At 47.8% G+C, this 20,984-nt stretch overlaps 1 protein-coding gene across 1 annotated transcript in view; it reads left to right on the forward strand.

Moving 5' to 3' along the window:
- Window positions 1-20,984, forward strand: part of LOC138491315 (espin-like protein) — a 484,304-nt gene that overhangs the window by 6,395 nt on the left and 456,925 nt on the right. The window lies entirely within an intron of this gene.

A 20,984-nucleotide genomic window follows, 5' to 3' on the forward strand; every position in this document is an offset into this window, starting at 1 on the left:
TACTATGATTATTCCTGCTCCCTTCACTAGCCTCCCAGGCACACCCTGCCCAGCAATCATGCACCACCCACTTTTCCCATCAACCCCCACCATCATCCCCCTGACCACACCCCTTCCCCTCCCTAAAAACTGCACGCCTAGCCCTAGCAAGAACCAAAGCCTCATCCCTCTCCCCCTCTTACCCACCTACCCTCTCGCACACACCGATTGCAACACAGACACTTAAGAGGAAACGTACCTGGTCCGCCTCCATCTCTCAGCACTCATCGCCTCCCCTGTCTCGACCCAGCACCTGACCCCCCCAATCACCACCCTCCCCCCATGCCTCACTGTGGCTGAAACCCCACTCCCTTGATTTCTCACCGACCACAACTGAAACTCCTAACCCCCCTCACCCACCTTCAAATCCCCCGTGCCAAACCCAATCACCCTAACACACGCGTCCATCCACTCCCACCCGAAACCCATCAACTTTTCTGCTCGTCCACTCTTCCCATCGACCATCAACCACCCCACCCCTCTCGCTCTCCAGTTACCACCCTCTCCCCCCCAGCCCCCCATCTTTGCAGTTCCAACACCAACCTCATCTACCAAAGTGAATTGCATCCTGTTTAATTCCCGATCCGTAGCAAAAAACAGACACAGCATCTTTGACCTCCTCGCCTCTGACAAACCAGACCTGGTCTTCATCACCGAAACCTGGTTCTCTGACGACTTCGCCCCTATCACCAATAAAGCCTCCCCCCCCGACTACTCCCTCATCCTACTGAACCGTCCCTCTAGAGGAGGAGGAATAGCATTCGCCTTCAAGTCTCACTACCACGCCTCAATCATCGATAACCAACCTTCCATTCCTTCCTGCGAATCACTCCTCGTTAAACTATCCCTTTCCCCTTCATTCTCACACAGCTTCCTAATAATCTACAGACCCCCTGGCTACGATAGACAATTCTCAAACAACCTTTGCGGCTCTATTGCCACTCTTCAACTAAACCATCCCAACCTCACCCTTCTAGGAGATTTCAACATATGGCTCGACATTCCCACCAACCCTATGACACACTCTCTGGTTGACGGCCTAGGCGCGATTAACCTCCCACCCCACATAAACGGCCCCCCCGCCCCTATCATCTGGTCCGATCACTTCATTGTTTCTTTCACCATTCGCTCACCCGACCCGCTTCTTGTACCCGAACCTGAACCTCCGAATCTATGCAAATGCTGGAAGAAACTAATAACCCTTCCTGACCTAGCCGACGCACTCCTCCGGTCTCCTCCGCCTACCTGCCTACTCAATAATCAACTAACTCCCGATGCCTTTGACTAATGGCTTAATGTGATGCTGGAAATGCATCGGAGGGACAGGGCCTCCGTATCCTTGTCTTTTACTGCTTTTTATCGTGTGTTCTGTCGTGTTTTCCGCGCAGGAGTTCATGTGGGACTCCTGGCGGTGCAGCTCTCTTTCTTTTGGTTTGGTGAACGGACCCGTGGGATACCCTTATGGCACCCATGGGTGGGGGTACCACCCTGTGCCACTAGTGTATGTTTTTGGGCACCTGTGGCTGGTGGCAGCTCCATGCTGAATTTGACAGGTGCGCGGAGTATCCTCCATTTTGGGATACCCCGGCCCTTCCATTGGGATCAGTTGATTCCTGATGGAAAACAAGATGGCCCCGGTGGCCTCTTGCTTTCTATTACCCATTACCTTGTTTTCCCAAAGTCCTGGAAAGCCCTGACTCTGTCCCTTCCCCCTGACTTGCTGTTGGATGGAAGTGCCATATATGGTGTTGTTGTGAAGGCCCAGTCAGACTAGCTGGAGCCTTCCCGGTGATGTATGTTGTGGGTACCTCCTGTGGGTGGGACGTGGGTGAATAGAGTGTGTGGCGAATATACATTCTGTGTTGTGGGTGTCTAGTATCTAGTGGTTGACACAATGACTGAGACAACCCTGCCCGAAACCGGTATGAATGCAGCTTGGAGTGTTGAATGGCTCACATAACTTGTTGTGAGTGTCTAGAGAGAAGTGAATGGCCTGAATACCTCGTGTGCCTGATTGGCTGCCTGCCTGCATGAATGCCCGTAGTCGTGATTGGATGCTTGAGTGTGAGCCAGCGGAATGAATGGGAGATCAACAGTATATCTGGGGACCTCTCACTGCTAGGAATCGTGTTCAGAAACTCAAGTCCACTATGACGAGTAACTGGATTAACTGACGCTTGACCTTGAAGCCCTGCTGGACGAGAAGAATTGTTGTTGCTCCCCTTCACAATCTGAAAGCTGCTGTGCCTCCAAGGACTGACCCAGAGAGGACCTGGTAAGGCGCCCTCTTCCCGAGCTACGAGGGACCATCGTGCACAGCTGATCTTTGCCAACGCTCCCTGGTAGACAGACCTTCGACAGGCTGCCGACCCGATACGGGGACTGCTGCGGAACTCCAAGGAGAAGCACTCGGACTGTTGTCCACCACTGTCGACGACCGCCGTCGCCGACCGGAGCCGCCGTGCTCCCGTTTGCCTAAGAACTTCAATTGATCATCGGACGCTCTCGTCTGCATCGGCATCCGCTTGTCTCCCGCTGGAGAAGGCCCGACCGTCGACGCGCTGAGGAGCATCCACCCGTGGGTTTCCCGCCACCTACAGACCGCAGAGACGCCGACGATTCGCCGCCCTTGCTGGGCCACAGTTCTTCATCATCTCTTTGCGGTCCAGAACTATCGTCACCGAGGTGCCCCGCACGCCTCTTCCTTGCAGGACGCCGACGCTCTATCATCGACGAGCACCGCTAGGAACAAAGCTGTCACTTCCCTGCCATAGTATACCCTGTTCACCGTTGGACGTTCGACGACCGGTGACTCCCGCCTTAAAGGGAGGGCACTCAAGAAGGGCCGTCGTTTCCCCGACACCGAACGCCAAGTTCCCCGACACCTCTCGACGATCCGTGGCTCCCGCCTGAAAGGGAGGCACTCAAGAAGGATCGGTCGGTGCATCGTCGGAGAACTCTACTCCACCAGGTACATTGGGGGGGTAAAACCTTAATAGGAAGAAGTGAGACTATTGAACATATGGACTGTGCTTGTACGATATATCTTTATTTTACAGGTTGCCCAGGTGGGGGATCTCCACACAGAACTGTGTCTAGGGTACGGGGCCAGTATTCTGCCTATTGTTTCAACCCCCTTGCATTCCTTCCTATCTCTATTGCTGGTTTACTCGTTATTGATTTGTGTGACATTTTTACTGTACAGTTGATGCACTTTAATGGGATTTGATAACATTAGTGGTACCACTTTAGAATTGTATATACTTATCATTCTTGACTTCCGAGTACAAAGTGCGTTGTTGTGATCGTGTACATACCTTTGAATATTAATTATATAAAGACTGTGTTTTCAGTAATACAGTGTGTGGACATTGCTTTGTGGGGGTTCGGGGACTACACTGTACTAAAGAACCAGCCTGCATCACCTCCTGAGAAGCTAGGCCTTGATTGCTCCTCCATTGCTACCTTATAGAGAATCTTGGCTGGGGTCTTCTATGCCTCTCCTCTACCATATAGAGAGCGGAAGTACAGACACCCCCTACCAGTCTTTACACTGGTGGCAGCGGTGGGATGCTTATGGTTTTAAGACTCAGTGTGTAACCGTGCCACTTACAAAATATCTGCACTTTATTCGATTAAGGTTTGGGTGTGTACAAAATAACTGCATTACAAGCAATGGAGGCTATTGCGAATGGTAAATTGACTCGGATGCGCTTACAGGCTCTCCAGAGTGCTTGTGAGGCCAGGGAGTTAGACTTTGTGGATAAGTCTAGGGCTGAGCTGATAGCTGCCCTGGTGGACTACCAGACCGCTGGTGAAACTCTTGATGAGGGGGGAATGCAACCAATGAGGACTCTGCCCCTGGGGTTTCTACTGAATCTGTTTCTGGGAATGCCGCCATTCCTGCTGCCTCTGTTCCGAACCCCAGCAATTCCTTGGAGCTTGAGTTATTAAGGATGAAATTGGCCTTTGAATATCGCAAGTTGGAAATAGATGCTGAGCTTAAGAAAGAGGAGCTGGAGCAACAAGTGGAACTCAAGAATAGGGATCTTGAACTCAAAGACAAGGACACTGAATGTCAGAGAATCCAGCTAGAGAAAGCTCGAGTGGAGTCTTCAGCGAAACCCAGTGAGAGTGTCAGGTCCCCAGCCACTAAATTTATGAAGGATTTGGTTGGTGTGTTTTCGGAGGGTTCTGATATCTTCCAATGGATTGAAGCGTTTGAAATGGCTTGTGCAATTCATGATGTTGACAAAAGAGATTGGGCTAAGAGTTTGCTAAGCAGAGTGCCTCAAACTGGATAGGACTGTATTCTGAAGCTGAGTGTGGAAGAAAGGGGTCAGTATGAGTGTATGAAATCTGCTTTGATTGCCAAGTTTGGCAAGACACCTACCCAATACCTTAAAAGGTTCAGGGATTTTAAGAAAAGAGATAATGTGTCTTGGGTTGACTGGGTGAGTGCTGCGCACATGAATATGATGGGGTGGATTGACGGTTACAAGGTGAAAACCTTTGTTGAATTGTCCCACCTGTTGTTTTTTGAGCCTTTTTCTGAAGCCTGTTCACCAGAGCTGCGTCAGTATATTGCTGACCAGAACCTTTTGGATCCCTTTAAGCTGGCTAGGTTGGCTGACAAGTGGGTCTCCCACCGGGTGTCCCCTAAGGACTCCAGTGGGAAGGACAAGGACAAGGAAAAGGGGGCCTCTCAGAAAGCTGAGGAGTCCCAAAAGCAGTCACAGTCAAATAAACCTAAACCCTCCTCTCCTAATACCCAAAAATCTAGTGGGGATAAGTCATCTGTGGGTGGGAATAAGAGTAGTGGTCCACCTGCTGCAAAGCAGGCTCCCAGTGGTTCCAGTACCGTACCCTGCACTCCCAGCACTTGCTGGGACTGCGGGGCTCTGGACCACAAAAGGGGTGACTCCAAGTGTAAAGGTAAGGCACTCGGAGTACAGGCTGTCAGCCTGACCTACCCTTACCCCATGTCTGAGGTGGAGGCCACTATCCTCCCCTCCTCTACTGGGATCACCTTTGGCGCTCCCGTAGAGATTTCCTTAGTGTCCCTTGGGGCCTGGGACCAGTACGCGGAAGTACTGGCGACTATCCCACAGAACACCTGTAGATTTTTGAGAAGTGTCCTCCTGAATGGCCAGCCTTCTACTGGTTTGAGAGACACTGGGGCAAGCGTGGCAGTGGTGGACAGGACCCTGCTCAAGCCAGAGGACTATGTAGATGCTCCTCTGAGAACCACCAGGTTAGCTGGTGGGCCTCCCAAATTATCGCCTGTAGCCCGAGTCACACTCGTAATTGGAGACAAGACAGCAAAGCTTCCTGTCCTGGTTCAGGACAACGTCCCTGCTAACATTCTGTTAGGTAACGATCTAGTCGAGTTGGGATTGATCGTGGATGGTCTTCCCATGACTGCTGCTGCGGTCACTAGGTCACAGGTGACCCCGGGTCTGGCTGTGAGTCAGGTACCCGAGCCGAAGGCACAGCCTAAGGCACGACAAAGGAAGAGCAAGAAGGCCACCTCTGTGGAGGGAGCCCCTTCTCTTCCTTCTGTTCCTACAGCACCCATTGGGATCCATGCTCCGGACGGGCTGGGTCCAGTGGTAAACCCCGTCTCAACTCCTGTGGGAGAAGAGCCAGAAGACTCTCCTGTGGGAGAGGTTCTCAACCCGGAGGATCATCTCGATCTTCAATGCTTGTTAGGTGAAGGGGGACCCTCCCGGGCAGACTTCTGTAAAGGACAGAGAGAGTGTCCCTCTCTCGAGGGTCTGAGGAAACAGGCCCTGTCCCAGGCACAAGGCAAAGTGCCTAGAACTTTCCGGATTTATTGGGAGGGTGAGCTCCTTGTTAGTGAGCCCACTAAGCCCGAACCTGGTGCCCTCAAGAAGTTGTTGGCACCCCAGGTTTACAGGCCCTTCCTACTGCAGTTAGCGCATGAGGTGCCCTGGGCTGGTCATCTTGGTACCAAGAAGACTAAGCAGAGGCTCTCTGCCCATTTCTACTGGCCCCGGATGGGAGTAGAAGTGGAGTCCCACTGCAGGACCTGCCCAACTTGTCAGTTGTCTGGCAAGACTGGAGGCAGTGTCATTGCCCCCCTGCAGCCATTGCCAGTGGTTGGCACACCATTTGAGAGGGTGGGCATCGACATTGTTGGTCCCCTTGACCCTCCCACGTCAGGTGGACATCGGTTCATCCTGGTTTTGGTAGATCATGCCACCAGGTACCCTGAGGCTATACCCCTTCGGACTGTTACTGCCAAGGTGGTTGCCCGGGCCCTCCTGGGCATTTTCACCCACGTTGGATTCCCCAAGGAGGTTGTCTCTGACCGAGGATCCAACTTCATGTCTAGTTACATGAAAACCATGCGGAAAGAATGCGGGGTAACCTACAAGTTCTCCACTTCTTACCATCCCCAGGCTATGGTCTGGTTGAGAGATTTAATAAAACTCTCAAGGGCATGCTAGGTGCTTTGGAAGAGCCCCTAAGGAGGAAATGGGATTTCCTCCTGCCATGCCTGCTGTTTGCTTACCGAGAGGTATCTCAAGAGGGTGTTGGTTTCAGCCCCTTTGAGTTGCTCTTTGGACATCCCGTGAGGGGGCCCCTCGCCTTGATCAGAGAAGGCTTGGAAGCCACCCCTCCCAGTCCTGCCAAGCAAGTGGGGGACTATGTGTTAGGCCTCAGACGGAGGATGACACAGATGATGGGACAAGCAACGGCGAATCTCAAGGCTCGCCAGGAATTGAACAAATACTGGCATGACCTTAAAGCATCGCAAGTGGAGTGGACTCCGGGACAGGAGGTCCTCGTGATGGAGCCTTCCAAGCCTCGGGCATTGGCAGATAAATGGACTGGACCCTTCCGGATAGTCTCCAAGATGGGCGAGGTCAATTATCTGGTTGACATGGCAATCCCAGGGGTAGCCCCTCAGGTATTCCATGTTAATAGACTCAAGCCGTTCCACAGGCGAGCAGAAGTCTCATGTCTCTTGCTGGCTTCAGAGCAAGAGGAAGATGAGAGTGAGCCCCTTCCTGATTTGCTGCATAGCAACCCTCAGGATGGCTCAGTGGAGGGAGTACAGCTCTCTCCAGATTTGACAACCGAGCAGCAGAGTGCCTGCAGGACTTTGCTCCAGCAGTATGCCTCTCTGTTTTCGCTGACGCCAGGTCTTACACCGTGGTGTAAGCACGAGATTGACACTGGTGACAGCGTTACTGTCAAGAGCAGGAGCTACTGAATTTCAGATATGGTTAAGAACCACATCTAGGCTGAGGTCTCCAAGATGTTGGATCTGGGTGTTATTGAACCCTCAACCAGTCCCTGGTCCAGTCCAGTGGTCCTTGTCCCCAACGCAAGTTCCCAGGCCGGTACCAAGGATTGGAGCTTCTGTGTGGACTACCGAGGAGTCAATGCCGTCACCAAAACTGACGCGCACCCATTGCCCAGGGCTGATGAGCTCGTGGACACCATAGGTGCTGCCAAATTTGTGAGCACCTTTGACCTCACCTCAGGCTATTGGCAAATAGCTCTGATGGACCATGCCAAGGAAAAGACGGCGTTCTCTACACCAGAGGGACTCTACCAGTTTAGGGTCATGCCTTTTGGGTTGAAGAATGCCCCTGCCACCTTCCAGAGATTGGTCAATCATGCTCTCAGTGGGCTGGAAGCCTTTTGTGTGGCTTATTTAGACGACATTGGGGTCTACAGTTCCACTTGGGAAGAGCACTTGACACATCTGGGTAGAGTGTTGCAGGCCTTAAAGAGGGCTAACCTCACTATCAAGGCCACCAAGTGCCAGATAGCTCAGGGGAAAGTCACATATCTTGGTCATGAGGTAGGAGGGGGTCAAATCCAACCTCTCCCCAGTAAGGTACAGGATGTACAGGACTAGGAGACTCCCACTACTCAAACCCAGGTGAGAGCCTTTTTGGGTCTCACTGGGTACTATCTCAATTTCATGGCGGACTATGGAACCATAGCTGCACCACTGACAGCTCTGACTTCACCCAAGCTGCTTAGGAAGGTCAATTGGACTGAAGACTGTCAGAGGGCCTTTCAAGGCTTCAAAGAAAGTCTGTGTAGGGCACCCGTGTTGTGTGCGCCTGACTACAGCCGACCCTTTATCGTCCAGACGGATGCCTGCGACACCGGAATTGGAGCTGTCTTGTCCCAGTTAGATGACAAAGAGAGAGAACATCCTATCATATTCATCAGTAGACAACTCAAGGGTAGAGAACTTACGTGGGCTACTGTTGAAAAGGAATGTTTTAGTTTTAGGCCCTACCTTACAGGGTCTACCTTCAAGGTCCAAACGGATCATAAGCCCCTAAAATGGCTTATGCAGATGAAGGGTGAGAACCCGAAACTGCTCAGGTGGTCCATTAGCCTGCAAGGGCTAGACTTCACCATAGAGCACAGACCAGGGAAGAGTCACGATAATGCAGATGGCCTTTCCAGAAGGTATGTTGACCGTCTGGATGAGGGTGTCTATCCCGTGGGAGATTAGGCACCCTCCACCTCAGTCTGGGGGGGGCGACTGTGATGCTGGAAATGCATCGGAGGGACAGGGCCTCCGTATCCTTGTCCTTTAGTGCTTTTTATCGTGTGTTCTGTCGTGTTTTCCGCGCAGGAGTTCATGTGGGACTCCTGGTGGTGCAGCTCTATTTCTTTTGGTTTGGTGAACGGACCCGTGGGATACCCTTATGGCACCCATGGGTGGGGGTACCACCCTGTGCCCCTAGTGTATGTTTTTGGGCACCTGTGGGTGGCGCATAGAGCAGGGTATGGGCTGGTGGCAGCTCCATGCTGAATTTGCGCGGAGTATCCTCCATTTTGGGATACCCCGGCCCTGCCATTGGGATCAGTTGATTCCTGATGGAAAACAAGATGGCCCCAGTGGCCTCTTGCTTTCTATTACCCATTACCTTGTTTTCCCAAAGTCCTGGAAAGCCCTGACTCTGTCCCTTCCCCCTGACTGGCTGTTGGATGGAAGTGCCATATATGGTGTTGATGTGAAGGCCCAATCAGACTAGCTGGAGCCTTCCCGGTGATGTATGTTGTGGGTACCTCCTGTGGGTGGGACCTGGGTGAATAGAGTGTGTGGCGAATATACATTCTGTGTTGTGGGTGTCTAGTATCTAGTGGTTGACACAATGACTGAGACAACCCTGCCCGAAACCGGTATGAATGCAGCTTGGAGTGTTGAATGGCTCGGTACTATTCCCAATACACATAACTTGTTGGGAGTGTCTGGAGGGAAGTGAATGGCCTGAATACCTCGTGTGCCTGATTGGGTGCCTGCCTGCATGAATGCCCGTAGTCGTGATTGGATGCTTGAGTGTGACCCAGTGGAATGAATGGGAGATCAACAGTATATCTGGGGACCTCTCACTGCTAGGAATTGTGTTCAGAAGCTGAAGTCCACTACGACGAGTAACTGGATTAACAGACGCTTGACCTTGAAGCCCTGCTTGACGAGAACAATTGCTGTTGCTCTCCTTCACAATCTGAAAGCTGCTGTGCCTCCAAGGGCTGACCCAGAGAGGACCTGGTAAGGCGCCCTCTTCCCGAGCTACGAGGGACCATCGTGCACAGCTGATCTTTGCCAACGCTCCCTGGTAGACAGACCTTCGACAGGCTGCCGACCCGATACGGGGACTGCTGCAGAACTCCAAGGAGAAGCACTCGGACTGTTGTCCACCACTGTCGACGACCGCCGTCTCTGATCGGAGCCGCCATGCTCCCGTTTGCCTAAGAACTTCAATTGATCATCGGACGCTCTCGTCTGCATCGGCATCTGCTTGTCTCCCGCTGGAGAAGGCCCGACCGTCGACACGCCGAGGAGCAACCACCGGTGGGTTTCCCGCCACCTACAGACCGCAGAGACGCCGAAGATTCGCCGCCCTTGCTGGGCCACAGTTCTTCATCATCTCTTTGCGGTCCAGAACTATCGTCACCGAGGTGCCCCGCATGCCTCTTCCTTGCAGGACGCAGACGCTCTATCATCGACGAGCACTGCTAGGAATGAAGCTGTCACTTCCCTGCCGTAGTTCACCCTGTTCACCGTTGGACGTTCGACGACCCGTGACTCCCGCCTTAAAGGGAGGGCACTTAAGAAGGGCTGTCGATTCTCCGACACCGAAGCCAAGTTCCCCGACACCTCTTGACGATCCGTGGCTCCCGCCTGAAAGGGAGGCACTTAAGAAGGATCGGTCGGTGCATCGTCGGAGAACTCTACTCCACCAGGTACATTGGGGGGTAAAACCTTAATAGGAAGAAGTGAGACTATTGAACATATGGACTGGACTTCTGCGATATATCTTTATTTTACAGGTTGCCCAGGTGGGGAGATCTCCACACAGAACTGTGTCTAGGGTACGGGCCAGTATTCTGCCTATTGTTTCAACCCCCTTGCATTCCTTCCTATCTCTATTGCTGGTTTACTCATTATCGATCTGTGTGACATTTTTACTGTACAGTTGATGCACTTTAATGGGATTCGATAACATTAGTTGTACTACTTTAGAATTGTATATACGTATCATTCTTGACTTGCGTTGTTGTGATCGTGTACATACCTTTGAATATTAATTATATAAAGACTGTGTTTTCAGTAATACAGTGTGTGGACATTCCTTTGTGGGGGATCGGGGACTACACTGTACTTAAGAACCAGCCTGCATCACCTCCTGAGAAGCTAGGCCTTGATTGCTCGTCCATTGCTACCTTATAGAGAATCTTGGCTGGGGTCTTCTGTGCCTCTCCTCTACCATATAGAGAGCGGAAGTACAGACACCCCCTACCAGTCTTTACACTTAACACCTCACTAATGCGGCTCACACCCTCTTGCAAACCATCATCCAGCCGTGGCCTTTTCCCTAGATGGTTCACACCTGAATTGAAGACCAGTAAACAACTATATAAATGCCTAGAACGCAAATGATGGAAAGACAAAACTCCCCTGAGCAGATCCACCTTGGCACGGCACCTTCATCAGTACAAGGCCGAAATCCGGAAAGCAAAAAAAGCCCATTACAACTCCCAAATCCTAAACTGTAAAAACCCCAGCAAAGAACTTCACAAAATCATCATCGAATTCACCAAAACATCATGCACCACCACCCTCCTGACCCCCTCACAATCGCTGTGCGACTCACTCACTCTCCACTTTTACACCACAGCTCTTGAAAGAACAAACGCTCTAACCAACAAACTAGCTCTCTTACACCCACCAGGCAACCCACCCCCCATACCGGTCAACCCACCGCCTGCGACGACTACCCAACCAACGTTCGACTCTTTAGTCCAATACCTCCCGACCAATTTCTCAAACTTCTCTCCAGCCGCAAACCATCCAGCTCTTCGCTAGACCCTTGCCCGGCCACAACCCTCAAAGAAATGTTCACTTCTACCTGCGCAGGAGAACACGCAAGATCCATCATAAATGACTCCCTTTCCTCTGGAATTTTTCCTGACACATTCAAAACGGTTCATGTCAAACCTCTAATATAAAAAACCTTTGCTCGACCCTCTCGAGCCCAAAAACTACCGCCCCATCTCAAACACCAGATTCCTTGCCAAACTCATCGACCAAACCGCCTACTCCCAACTAAATGCCTTCGTCGAAGCCACCAATCTCCTAGACCCCGCACAATCAGGTTTCAGAGCCTGACATGGACTGAAACCACCCTAACCTCAATCTGGGACGACCTTAAAAACACAGCAGACTCCCCGGGATGCGCTGCATCAATCCTTCTTGACCTATCCGCTGCCTTCGACACAATCAATCACTCAATCCTCCTTGACCGCCTCCACTCCCTAGGAATTCGTGGAACCTCTCTCAAATGGATTGCATCCTTCCTCAAAAACAGGAACCAAATAAGCCTACTCTCCACCTATTCCTCCCAAGCCCGACCAGTCGACACGGGAGTTCCACAAGGAGCATGCCTATCAGCCCTCCTGTTCAATCTCTACATGGCCACCCTCCCACGGATAATTCGTTCACACAACATCCTGTGTTACAATTACGCTGATGACACTCAACTAATTCTAAAACTCATGAACTCAAAACCCAACTGCTGACCTGACCTCGCTTCCTGCCTACTCGACATAGAGCTCTGGATGACCACAAACCACCTCTTGCTAAACTCCTCCAGAACCGAAATCATGGCAACTCCGAACTTCTTCCACACCCACTACCCTGGCCATCTGCCATGGGCAACTCACTGACTCCCTCTAACTCAGTAAAAAACCTGGGATCCACCCTAGACTCTGACCTAACACTCTCGCGCCAAGTCAACAACGTCTCAAAGTCCTGCCACTACCACCTTAAAACTCTTAGGCGCATTTTTCCATACCTCTCCTTACCCAACAGGCTCTCCGCGGTCCAAACAATTGTTTTATCAAGACTGGACTACGCTATCCCCCCTCTACCTCGGAATCCACGCATACCAACTGACTAAAGTACAAAGAGCACAAAACGCGCAGCCAAAGTGCTACTAGCACTCGGCCCGAGAGACCACATCTCCCCAGCGCTCAAAACTCTGCCCTGGCTTCCAGTTGCCTGAAGGGTGACCTTCAAAACCTTATGCATTTCTCACCGAGCACTACATAAAACCGGACCTCAATATATTCAAGACAAACTAAAACCCTATCACCGTTCACGTACTCTAAGATCAAGCTCAGCTGGCCTCCTAGTCATACCTAAAACAAACTCAGTTAGGCTAGGCGGATCATCATTCTCAGCCTTGGCCCCCACACTGTGGAACACACTCCCACCCCACATCCGTCTCAATGAAGACCTCATTTCTTTCTGCAAATTACTGAAAACTTGGCTCTTCCCCTAAAACTGACCCCGATCTCAAACTAACTCAAACTGGATAACAGCATCTCAATGACATTGCCAAATACTAGATCATAAATAGCAATGCAGCATCATGATCCAAGCGAGAAATCGAAAACAAATTAACCTCTATTGGTTAGCTAAAAAGGACAAACAAAATAGAACGAGTAAAAGGATCAAACTTGTGAGGTAGATAAGAATACTTTGTACAAGAGCAGTAATGTGGCTGAAATTAAGGAAATGGACAAAATAAACAAAATGGACAAGAGGATCAATGTGGACATGAGGAATAAAGTGAATAACAACAACTCAACTAACCCAAACTACTAGATCTTAAATAACAATAAAACAAATAACAATACAACATCAAGATCCAAGCGAGAAATCGACAACTAATAACCTCTAATGTAAACTAAAAGGACAAACAGAATAGAATGAGTAAAGTAGATTAAAGCAGTGAAGTGGATAAAAAGAATAAATTGCACGAAAGCAGTAAAGCGGTTGAAATTAATGAAATGGATGTAATGATTGCAATGGACGAAAAGAACAAAATGGACGAAATGAATAAAGTGAAGAGACTGGAAAGATGGATACAGGAGACGGATGAGTACACAAACAGATGGCATGGAATGTATGAGTACATGGTATAAATGGAAAGTACAGAATAGTCGATTTGAGTACATGAGATGGGTGTAGTGCATGGGACAGATGGAGAGCACGGAAGGGATCGAGTGCGTACGACAAGTGACATGGGCTGAACCGATAATGCAGGATGAATGTACGAAGTGAGCGGAGCGGATGAAGTCGGTGGAATAGGTGAAGTGCGTACAGCCGATGAGTGCGTTGAGTGGATGAGTGCGTTGAGTGGATGAGTGCGTAGAGCGGATGAATGTGTAGAGCGGATGAGTGTGTAGAGTGGATGAGTGTGTAGAGCAGATGAGTATATAGATCAGATGAGTATGTAGAGCGGATGAGTGCGTAAGAGCGGATGAGTGCATAAGAGCGGATGAGTGCACAGAGCGGATGAGTGCGCAGAGCCGATGAGTGCGCAGAGCCGATAGTGCGTAGAACGGATGAGTGCATGGAGCGGATGAGTGCGTGGAGCGGATAAGTGCGTGGAGTGGATGAGAGCGCAAAATGAATGAGGGCATAGAGCGGATGAGAGCGTGGAACAGATAAGAGCAAGGTGCGGATGTAGATTGTGGTACGGATGTAGGTTGTGTGAGTGGATAATAGAATGGAGCGGATGTAGGGTGTTGAGCAGATTTAGGGTGTAGAGCGGATGTAGGGCGTGATGGTGTTGAAGAGATGTAGGGTGTTGAGCAGATGTAGGGTGTGGTAGTGTTGAGCCAATGTAGGGTGTTGAGTGGATGTAGAGTGTGGTGCGGGTGTAGAGTGCGGTGCGGGTGTAAAGTGTGGAGCGGGTGTAGAGTGCGAAGCCGATGTAGAATGCGGAGCGTGGAGCGGATGTTGAGTGCGGAGCAGGTGTCGAGTGTGGAGCAAACGGGTGATGTATGTGGATGGACCGGATGATGTATGTGGATGGAACAACGGGTGAAGTGGTTTGAAGGAATGGGTGTAGTAAGGGGAAGAAACTGGTGAAGTAGGTGGTAGGAACGAACGATTGATCTGGAAGAACGGGTGATGTATATAGATGAGACGGGTAAAGTATGAGGAAGGAACGGGTGAAGTATGTCAACAAAATGGGTCAAATATATTGAATAGAACGATTGAAGTATGTGGATGGAACGGGTGGAGTGGATCGATCAAGTGAAAAATGTGGTTGGAACGGAGGAAGTATGGGGTTGGAACCAGTGAAATATGTGAGTGGAATGGATGAACTGGGTGGAACGGATGAACTGGGTGGAACGGATGAACTGGGTGAAATGGCTGAACAAGGCAGAAAGGAGGAATGAGGCAGAAAGGAAGAACAGGTAGTATGTGGATGGAACGGGTCAAGTCTGTGGATGGAACTGGGTGGAACGGATGAACTGGGTGGAATGGATGAACAAGGCAGAAAGGATGAACAAAGCAGAAAGGAAGAACAGGTAGTATGTGGATGGAACAGGTGAAGTATGTGGATGGAACGGGTGAAGTATGTGGATGGAACTGGTGAAGTACTTGGATGGAACGTGTGAAGTATGTGGATGGAACGGGTGAAAGTATGTGGAAGGAACGGGTGAAATATGTGGAAGGAACGGGTGAAGTATATCGATGGAAAGGATGAACGGGTGTACAATGGGTGAAGTAGGTGGAACGGGTGAAATGGTAGAACGGATCAAGTAGGTGGATGAACGGGTGATGTGTTTGGAACTGGTGAAGTGGGTGGAACCGGTGAAGTGGGTGGAACCGGTGAAGTGAATGGAACGGGTGAAGTGGATGGAACCAGTGAAGTGGGTGGAACGGGTGAAGTGGATGCAACGTGTGAAATGGGTGGAACCAGTGAAGTGGATGGAACGTGTGAAGTTGACATATGTGGATGGATGATGCATGGAGAAAGGATAACGTGGGTAGAACCAATGAAAGGAGCATTGCATAAAATGGTTGCAGTGCATAAAATGGCTAGGAGTACATGGAACAGATTTGAGTACATGGAACAGATTCGAGTGCATGGAATGGATTGGGGTGCGTGGAACGGATTGGGGTGCGTGGAACGGATTGGAGTGCGTGGAACGGATTGGAGTGCATGGAACAGATTGGAGTGCCTGGAGGGGATTGGAGTGCATAGAATGGCGTGACTTACATCGAATGGTTTGGAGTGCATGGAACATTTGAAAGAGCATGGAAAAGAACGGTTTTGAATGCTTGAAATGGTTGTAATGCATGGAACAGTCGGAGTACATGGAACTGATGGAGTAAATGGAACTATTGGAGTGAGCCTGATCGCAAACACCTAAGGTAAACCACCATATCACATCTCCACGCTTACTCTCTTCTTTACACCACCACTCAACTAGAACACAGCGATACTAAGACACCATTCGGTATATCTGTTCTCATACCATCATCTGCCTCATACCCCCCATCACCCTAACTAAACACTGCTGGTTACACACCCTCCAGCCTAGGCGTTCTCCTCAGGCCTAAGGCAGCCAGAATCGGTCTGGATAAAACCTGCCAGAACGAACACATATTCTTGATCTCCCAACCACCACACCTACCGCTAAGAAGCAGCTTTCACACAAATGCCACACCTGCTGCACACATATCCGGTGCGCACACACACCTTTGACTCTCTCTATTTTCTCTACTGACTTGAACTTCGGTTCCCAAGGGCGTTCAACCTACCAGCGCCTTGAGACCATACCAATGGTACGTAAGGCGCTATATAAATGCAAAGTAACATAACATAACATATGCCCAGGCGCTACCATCATTTGCGCAGTATTGTCATCCAAATGTCATATTGCAGCAATTTCTGTCATATGCCAAGTATTGCCAACATATGCACAGGCGCTACCATCATTTGTGCATTATTGCCATCCTATACGTCATATGGCAGCTATTGCTATCATATGCCCATGCGCTACCGTCCTTTGTGCAGTATTGCCATCCTATACGTCATATGGCAGCTATTGTTATCATATGCCAAGTATTGGCATCATGTGCCCAAGGGCTACCATCATTTGCCAGGGATGTTATCGTTATGCCCCGGAATTGAGCTGGTGTGACAGGTGTTGCGATCATAGTACAGGCCTTGGCTTCATATGCAGATGGATTTTATGTGTTTTGTAAGATGCCACACTACATGCACACGCTGCTTCAGAGTGACCAGACGACGCTGAGAAAGGGAATTGTTTAATCAGGATATTTTTTCTGGAGGCTTGGAAAAGAGAACGAATCTTTATCAGCTAAACAATGTGTTCAATTCCTGATGCCGGAGGACGTTTATTCGAGAAGTGCTTTTGAAATGTGTATTTTATTCATTTGTAGATGGTTTAAAGGGTTCAGTCTATATCTAGGAATGTTAAAGACAGGTTTTTGTGAAAGAAAACAACATTTAGAGCACTTTCCTGACCCTTATATGGCTTCTCTGCAGTTTAAATCCACATGTAGATTGTTCCACATTTGTGTTTGGCTCACATGGGGATGCTTTAGCACCACCTCAGAGAATAAAACACAACTACAGAGTTAGGTGAGAGGAGAATGACATTTGTGCTGGGCTACACACAAAACAGTGCTCGAGTCGTGCTACCACCCCTATGCTGTGCATATTTGGTGATCAACGTCATAACATGGCACGGACAGCATCTACCATTAGTTGTTAGGTGCTGTTGTTCAAATTGTGCAAGTGCAACCTACTGAGGCAGCTTTTATTATCTCACCCTTTTGTAATATTACTCATTGATTTGTTTCAGGCTAATAGGCTGCATGTGTGGGACACGTTTCTTTGCAGGATCATCTAAGGCCTGTCAGAAGTAATAGTTCTTCCCTTAATTGCTTTTCTAAGACTGCAGCTATTCAAGAGGAGTTTTTATTTATGATGCTGTGTGTAAATGTAGTTTAGCAGACTGCCAGTTTTGTTTATATTGCAGTTTCATGTTTATTACGCAAACTGACATTGAATAATAAGTGGCCTGACTTACCATTAGCGTTGTTTTTAATAATAGGCATTTGAGCAGATGACAACATATCTTTGAATTTTGTGTCCATATTCCATAAAAGGTATGCACACATATGTAAAATGTTTTGTCTTGAACTAACATGCAATTTGAAGGTGCATGAAAAAAGGTTATTTATATTATGTTTAAGAACACCAGAGACCTTTTTTTGGTGGAAGCGTATTTAACGATGATGCTATATGGGTTCTTTGTTTAATGAAAAAAGCATTAATGTTAGGTTTTGCACAAAATTAATTTGTGATGGTGATTAACAAGGTGCCTATTACCTTGCCGTCATTGGTATAGTTTTGATTATCAAATAAAAACCTATATATCATCAACAAATTCATCCATTAAAAGACATTTACAAATGGTTTCTTCTGGGTCCAGTTCCTGGCATATGAGTTTATGTGCTTCTTCTGAATTTCTACAAAGGAAAATCCAGTTGTGATTTTATTATATCAATTGCATATATATATATATATATATATATATATATATATATCTATTACACGGCCTGCGGAAGCGTCCATGTAGTTATGGTTAAGTTGCTCAACCCATAGGAAGGGCGGCTTATATGTCCCCCCCCTCCCGGACGAATCCTCTCCAAACATTGCAAAAAAAGTAAATGGCCCCCTGAGATTGATTCTGCAGTTTGGTGAGGTTTCGTCCAGGAGGGGAAACGTTATAGGGGGTCCCAAAATGTGTAGTTGTCCTCATAGACGCAATGGAAAAAAAATTGCTCAAACCTACAGCCCAAACCACTGGATGGATTTTAACCAAATTTGATGCAGGAGCAGCGGCTTGGTCCTGAAAGCGTGCTTTTGTAAATTTCCTGTAAATTCATATAATAGTTTTTTTTTAAACCGCCAACACATGGTAAAAATAAATGTGTGTTATCTGGGTTCGTTCCACAGACTCACTTCCCTATTCGCTCCGTGGTCAGGCATCCGGGCCAATCAAGGGGTGACGTGATGTCTGTGGACACCGGACGCGCCCGCCGATTGGATGGTGAAAAACATGAGGTGTGTCAAAACTTGAAACGGCTGCAATGTTGGATTCGCGGACAGCAGCCTTTCGTGGATAGCGCAGTGGGGAAAAAGTCTGGAAAACACATTTTGGGTTATTTGGTTTGCCGAAAGAGGTCCTAGAAAGAGTGGGGGAGTGGAATGAAGATGATATGGGGCTGTTATACATAGAAAAAAGGCATGCAGGTGCCGCGCTGTCCGTGGTCAATTCTGATGTCCAGTTAAGGGCGAGTTTTGTTATGTACTTGTTATATAGTTTAATTATATTGTGGTGGTTGTGGCTAGTGGCCATATTCTTGGGGGGATGGCAGTAGGTCACAGCCCCAACAATCTGGCCACTGGCCACAACCATTATAGTAGTATGTGTATAGTAATTTTAGGTACTGTAAGGGGAGTAGGAAATATATGGTATTTATGATTAAAGAACAAATGAGGATAGTGCTTATGGAATATGTATTTGTTTACACTTGGTATGGTTACTTAGTTGTATCCAGTAGTGAAGCTGGAATCTCTGGTTCGTTTTCTGTGAAAAAAAAAGTATAATTTCTTAAGCCGGATTTAAATATACAATTACTTTTTTTGACCCTCATAAACAGTACATTCTATGCACTACGTTTGGTACAACATTAGCGCATGCTACACTGTTGTTGTATTGACTTGAATATTTATTGGGGGAAAATTCATAGAAGATAAAAAAACTACTACAATTATGTCAGTTTAAGTGTGATAGTATGTTTGTTTGAAGTGTGTTGTTGTTAAGGGAATGTTTAAAGTAGTTATATACCTGTTGGCATATTCTAACTACATTAGACTTTAAAAAAGATTTGTAGTAATCAGAATTGTGATAGCATATTTCAAGTGTATTGCAATGAAGGGTATTTTTTAAGTACTTACTTACCTGTTGCGGTATTCTAACTATTTTGCGCCTGCTTTTTATTTTAGAAAAAAATTACACACAGTGCTGCTATAAATGTACATATATATTTTTAACTTTCATGAAAGTGCTCCTAAAATGAAATATTTCTAAACGTCCAGCATTGTAAGTATTTTCTACTTGATGTGAGGAGGTGCTAAATGCCGCAATGCACGGCAATTGCTTGAGTGGTTAAAAAAGAGAATATGTTTATTGAAAAGTTTATTACAGGGTAAGTAGCAGGAAGCCTGTATATATATATTTGTAAAAGTGTTGAAGAACATACTTTAAAAAATATGAGCATACCTGTATTATGTCTTGTTAGATGCAAATGTTATTGAGTCTGTAAATAGACATTTTTGTAGAATTTTACAGTAGTTGTTGGTGTGGATGGCTGTGATTAACAGGACATATGTACTCTCAGAGATCAAGTGTACATCTTAAGAGTTGAACTGAGATGACAGGGTTACATGGAGAGTTTTTGGATGTGATTGGTGGATGGATGTGTGACTGTTTGGAAGCAGGTAATGACTTTTATAAGCATAAATGTAAAAAGGGTAAAAGGGCCACTCTGTGCTAATTGAGTGTAAACCGCCCCACGGCCTTCAATTGGACATTCTGTCTGCAGACAGCTCAGCAGTTCGCATACGGCACGTGCCACATCCGGGTCTTCTGAGGATCCCTAGCATGGAAAGGGGGCTGCGGAGACCGTGGACAGGCATGGTGTCTGCAGATGTTGGGGGATCAGCCAATCAGGTTTCGTGGGTGTGGTGTACAGACAGGAGTTTTGGTTGGTGAGATCACTGAAGATGGCTATGGCTATGTCTTTGAGGAGGCAGAGTGTATGGATTTTGAGGGATTCAACGATCCAGTCATTGAAGGCGTATGCTGAAAATCATGGCATCTGTGAAAGTATTAGATTGCAAGTGGAAGCTTTGTTGCATGGTGTTTGTGGGTTTAGCTGGCAGGCTTGCTGTCATTCTGCCAGAGTATGGCACACTTTAAATGTCCAGACATTATAGTTGTGTATTGTGGAGTGAACAGTTTGGGGTATGTGACTGCAATGTATTTCCAGGTTGCCCTGAAGGATTTTTTCAAAAGTCTAATGGAACTGTTTCCTGCTGCAAAGATTATTTTTTTCTTAGATAAATAGGAGGCAAACATGGAAATGTTTAAACTTTTGCAGTGCTGCATGTCAATAAAGCTGTATCTGCTTTTTTATATTCTGCAGCAATATCATGTTTTGAGGTGTGGATGTTTTTCGTGAAGATGGAGTTCATTTCACAGATGTCAAAAATTCTATTTTTCTTTACAATGTTAGGAATGCATTGAAACAGTTCCTGGAAGAAAATAGGAAGGGAAGATGTCGAGGATACAGTACTACTGTACATGAAAAGGTGTTTTTAACAAACCCAAAAAACAATGGTTCTTTTTAGAGCCAACACTAAAGAATAATTAACTGAAATTGAGTTAAAACTTCCCCACACCCTTTAATTTGACATTCCGTCTGATAGACACTGCATGTGCCATCTTAGCCATTTAAGGATGCCTGGCAT

This window comes from Ambystoma mexicanum, chromosome 10, assembly GCF_040938575.1.
Source record: "Ambystoma mexicanum isolate Mex_15411 chromosome 10, UKY_AmexF1_1, whole genome shotgun sequence".
Classification (NCBI taxonomy): domain Eukaryota; kingdom Metazoa; phylum Chordata; class Amphibia; order Caudata; family Ambystomatidae; genus Ambystoma; species Ambystoma mexicanum.